This window comes from Ciconia boyciana, chromosome 10, assembly GCF_034638445.1.
Source record: "Ciconia boyciana chromosome 10, ASM3463844v1, whole genome shotgun sequence".
Taxonomy (NCBI): domain Eukaryota; kingdom Metazoa; phylum Chordata; class Aves; order Ciconiiformes; family Ciconiidae; genus Ciconia; species Ciconia boyciana.
Genome location: NC_132943.1, coordinates 37670482 through 37676481, shown reverse-complemented (window position 1 = coordinate 37676481; position 6000 = coordinate 37670482).

The window sequence follows — 6000 nt, the reverse complement described above, 5'->3', positions numbered from 1 at the left end:
TAAAAAAAAGGCCATCTCTCCCACCTCAGCTTCGTTCCCAGTCTTGCTGTTTTCTCTGCTGTTCCATGGTGCTTCCTGACCTTATTAAAGTCATTGCAATGAGCCAGAAGATAAAAAAAGTAAATAGTTTCCTGCTTGTGCAGTGAGTGCCAACACACAGGAAGAAGAAGAGAAGGTGGCACTAAAAAGATGAGCAACCAGCCTAGCCAGAATCCTGACACCTCACCCTTTGCCTAAAAGGCTATGTTTGGGTTCGGGGGGGGTGGTTCTTCTTCAAACAAAGTAAAAATGTGTGTTTATTAAATTCCTATTCATCTACCAGGTCCTTAAGAAAGGAGTAATGACAAGTGCGTGACTGGCAACCCCCCAAAAGCTCCATTTCTCAATAATTTACTCTAATACATGTTTTTCCCCCCTCCAGTATTTCACTGAACAGAAGAAAGTACTTTTGAGAAGATACCTATCCTAAAGAAAAAATTAATAATCTTAAAAAAATGTTTCTTTGCTGATACTCTGAAAGAAATGACAGGTTATAATCCCAACATAAAGGAATCTAAATTGGAGTTAAAATAAAGCCTTTAATTTATTTAGTGATTAGGGTATTTAATTTACTTATTTTCAAATTGCAGAAAGAATCAGAACATTCAAAATTATCTATATAATTATATCACATTTAATTAAATTATTAAACACATTAATTCTATCACATAAAATTAATTATCACATTATAGTCTCAGTTTTGCAACAACTATGTTTGGAGACAACAGAAAAAGGCAAAGATTCTGTTTTCAAGTCCCATCCACCCCACCTTTAAACCAAATCAATTCATCGTCTGTTTCTAATTAAATATAATAGACATAAAGCAAGTACACTATGAAAGAAAAAAGTTTTATCTCCAGTACATCTTGCTTTATGGTGTTGTTAAAGGCATGTTCAACCCCAGGCTCCCCTTCAAAAAAATCAGCTGAGGTTCCTCAGAACAAAAAACATCATTTATTTGACCTATGGTACATAACTCCTGACAGCTCGAGCTGGGTGCCTCTAAGGAGACCCCCCAGTTCCTCTCTTCCTGTGCTCTATAGCCTCACAATCTAATCCCATGAGCACCACGCGCTATCCATGCGACCTGCCATGCAATCCTCGCTGTCTCTGTTGACAAGTCTTCGTTCTTGTAGGTCGCTCACTCTTGGTTCACGCGCATCATCTAGTCCAATCCCGCTCAAGGTTGACTCGTTTCTTCTAGTTATACCCCCAGGTTATGTAACTTGGATTTTTTGCTTATCTTACAAGTAGCTCAGGGTTAACTGCACATGCTCACACAGCTCAGCCCTGCCACCTCCTACAGTCCTTTGTTTTTCTTTAGCATACCTGCTAATGCATCCAGACGACTGTCTGGAGATTGTCTATCTGCTGAATCATCCTTTGACTTTTTATATACAATATCAGAACTAGAAACAAGCATAATATGGTTAACAGCAACAAAATTATTACAGGATATAACATTCGGTTCAAGATCCCGGTTGCAGTTGGCAACCATCTGAAAAATGTTTCCCACCATTTATGTTCCCCATCACTTCTTACTCTTTCCAAAACTCGGTGTACCTCTTCAGCATCATGGTGTACAGTGATCAGGACTCTATGACCATTTTCCTGATTTCTTTGTAGAATATTTTTCAAGTCCTCGTGTTGTAATAATTTCTTTATAATTGTGAGGTTCATTCCTATTGGGGTGGGGGTTAGGTCATGATATATATTATAGTTTGATTTTATTGTTTTATGTGTAATGATGGGGGCGCTATAATTGAAGTCACACCCTATTATTTTCATGAAGTTACATACACAAATATTCAAGTGGTCTCTTAAGTCAATCATTTCACTATCAATAATCAACTCCTGACACTGAGTTCTTAGGCAGGCACAGCCTTGGCCTGTGTATACTACTATTGTTCTTAGATCTTCACCTGATCGTACTTCGAAGTGGCAGATTTTCTGGTCTGTGTCTAAGCAGATATCCTGTGCTCTTAAAGTATTACCTTCACAAATATATCCATTTTGACCTTGAGCTGTGCATGCTTCTAGATCTATAGTTTGCCATTTTCCCTTATTTTGTTGAGCCCAATTTCTATGTTCAATTGGATAAAGCACAGCCTTATCATGATTGAGGCCTAAGGCTATTATGGGGTAAATGGTATATACTGAGGCACTTTCTATTGTGAGGACGTATGATATTGATTTTTGCTGTAATGAGTCATAGGTAAAATTGATTAACTTCCACCATGCTTGAAAGTCCTTTTCAAATTTGGTGGCATTGTCCCATACAACTTTTCGAATTTCAGCTGGCAATGTGCCTGCTTCTCCCTCCCTAATAATTGCTGCTACTCTATCCTGTACCCACAGTTGCGCCCAAATACAGCTCAGTGCTAGTGATACGTTACTTTGAGTTTCTTCTAAGGCATCTATTATGAGTGAATTATCCTTTTCTTCAGTTGCTTCCCAATATGGTAAGACTTTAGATGCCAGCCATTGACCCATTCCTAATGCTTCTAAAGATGATCGAAGTGGATGTTCTAATTTCTGTAAATCTATGGTAGCTGTACTGAGTCTATTAGCTAACACCTCTGCATCTATGCTGTTTAGTATTCCTAAACCAGTCCCTAAAATCCCCAAGGTATCCCTTTTTATCTTTTTAGAAAGTGGGGAAATCCGACCACGTAGCCAAGCCAACCACCCTGTATAGGCTGTATTGAGAAATGGTGAACAGGTGGGTTTGATAGCCGACATGTTGATCTGCATACCTAATTCTATGCGTTTTAGGGACCAGGATGGATTTAGTAAGAGTTGCTGTCCTACCTTTTTAACCACGTATGGCCCAATTTTAGTTATCTGGGGGGTTAAAATTATTTTCACTCCCAAGTCAGTCGGCTGACTCCTTTGTCTAGCAGAGGTTTGTATCGTTGTTATGTGGGTTATAATCTCTAATTTAAACTTAAATGACAGTGCAACTTTACCCATTTTTTTATCAACCCACAAACATACTACATTCACTGGCTGTGCTAGGGTGAAGTTATACCAACACTCGTTCTCTTGATTTTGATTTAAGCATATCATCTTTGTTGTACTTGATTCATTATATACATCTCTAACAGTGATTTGGGAGGCCTTCTTATAATTTGTTCTATTTGTCATCCGGCATCCTACCTGGATCCTTTCCCCTTGTCTTGCTCTGAGTTGGGGAATTTTGGCAGGGGTCTTTCCCTGGTCCCAACTCCACTCATTATTTAGGTATACCTCATTTCCGTGCATAACCACTATGGATAGGTTTAGCCCCTCTATCTCCAATTTTTGTCCCATGCTACCTGTATATCCAACACGCGCTTGGGTCCACGGCCATTGTAACGTATCCACGTAGGTACTCAGAAGCACCAACACTGACAGCTTCAAGCTAATTTTTGCCAGTCTCTTCATGGTCATTCTCTATCTGTTTCACATGCAAGCGTGCATCCAATGGTCTTCTCCTGCAACTTTAACAGCAAAATAAGAGCACAGAAGTACAAGGTAAGGTCCTTCCCATTTAGGTTCTGGTTTAGGTTTTCTTGTAAATACTTTAAGAATATCTTGTAAATACATGGTTCCCTGGCTGTATTTTGTGCACTTGGATTTCTATGGGGACTGGTTGACTCCACATTGCCATTTTGTGATTTTGTTTAAAGTATTGTTGCATATTGATCACATATTGTGTCAATCATTCATATCCCAGCAAAGACCAGCCTGTGGGAGGGAGATAAGTCCCAAGTATGGCCAAATGTCTCCGAACAACACCTCTGCAGGAGTCAGCCCTGTAAGCTGGGGTGTATCTAATGTCCCATAGTACCAAATTTAATGCCTCAGGCCACTTGAGGCCTGTATGTTTGCATGTTTTTGCTATCCTATCCTTTAATGTTCTGTTCATCCTTTCTACCTGTCCTGATGATTGTGGATGGTAGGGATTATGTAGTTTTCTTTCTATGCCTAAGGATCTATATAATTAGCCTATTATGCTTGCTATAAAATGGCTACCCCGATCTGACTCTATTAATTCTGGGACCCCATAGCTCAGTATTATTTCTCTTAATAAAGCTTTATCACGCCTCTGACATCTGCTTTCCAGGTTGGGATTGCCTCTACCCATCCCAATAGCTGGTCCACCATGACCAAAAGATGTTTATATCCATTTGTCAGGGGTGTATCAGCATAATCTATCTGGAGTCTTTGGAATGGGTAATATGCCCCCAGTCACCCTCCAAGCTCTTTATGAAGTGGTGTATTTGAGACTTTTAGACACATTGGGCAGCTGCTGACAATCCTCTTCACTGCCCTGTAGATTCCTGGAGCGAACCATTCTTTTCGTATTTGTTCTGCTATGGCCTCTGCTCCTCCATGGGTTTTATCATGGAACCATCTGGCCACTGGGATGACCTATTTCTTTGGTAAGACTGGCTTTCCTCCTATCGCGCAAATTCCACTCTCTTCCTGCTTGGCTTCCCATTTTCCCCACTGTTGTCTCTCTTCCTCCGTGCAATCTCTGTGGTACATTGCTTGCAGATCAGTGAGATCAGGCTATTCACTTTGGCATTGCGCGAGTATTCCAGTCATACATTCCTTCCACGGTTGTAATGCTGCAGGTTTTGCAGCAGCATCAGCTAGTTCATTACCCTGGCTGATCTCTGTTGTATCTTTAGTGTGGGCAGGGCGATGTATTCCAGCGATTTCTTTGGGCAGTTGTAGTGCTTCCATTAGGTTTTGTATTTCTTTTCCATTTGCAATCCTTCTTCCTGATGATGTCAGGAAACCTCATTCCTTCCACAGCATTCCAGTAGCATAGCACCCCCCAAAAGCATACCATGAATCTGTGCAGACGTTAACTCGTTTTCCATTCCCCAGATGCACTGCGTGTGTTAATGCCACCAATTCCGCTCCTTGCACACTTGTTCTTACAGGGAGTGATCCCACTTCTATTATTTGTTCATGACTAACTATGGCATACCCAGTTCTTTGGCCGCTTTGATAATAGGATAAGCCATCCACAAGTAAGTTCAGATCAGGGTTTGGTATTCGTTCATCTGTTAAGTCTATTCAGGGTTTACCTACACTGTGGACTGCTTGTTCACACTGATGGTAGAGTTCTCCATCATTTGGTAGAGGTGTTAGGGTTGCTGGATTTAATGTGTTACATCTTTTGATGATTATCCACCATCACATATTTCATAATGGTGTGCCTGTTGCGGTGATAATGCTTGGGTTACGTATCATTTCAGTAGTACCTCTACTTCATGTGGGACACAGACAGTTACTGGGTGTCCCAGAATAGGGGGATGACTCCTCTCCACTAGCGTTGCTGCAGCTGCTACCAATCTGATGCACACAGGGGCTCCTGTTGCCACAGGATCTAGCCGGACAGAGTAATAAGCTACTGACCTTTGGTGGAGTCCCAGTCTCTGTGCCACTACTCCGCTTGCTATTCCTTTCCGCTCATGAATATATCGATTGAAGGGCTTCTTATAATCCGGTAACCCCAGTGCAGGAGCTGAAGCTAAGACTCCCCTTAATGGCCCGAAAAGCTTTTTCTCTCTGGTCCCCACATGATGGGCTCTACCTCCACTTTTAGTAGCATCTGTCAGGGGTTTGGTCAATTCTCCTAGCCCTGGTATCCATGGTCTATAAAAACCTACTGCTCCTAAAAACCCCCTCACTTGCTTCTCCCACATATACCAATAGTCCATCTGCCCCAGGAACCGGTCCTCGAGCCAGAGTCGCAAGAAGGTCAATCAGTGTTGGTCAAAACTCCCTTGTGATGGCCATCGATCCTCACTACCTCCATCTCAGGTGCCAAGAGGCCACCCTTCTTGACACAGGACTATTGTGTGCTTCTTGGACAATATGCACCATAGATCCTCTCCCAGTTTTGCAGTACCTCAGCCAAGGGCACCCCGTTTTTTACGCCAGGTACATTACTCATAGTTT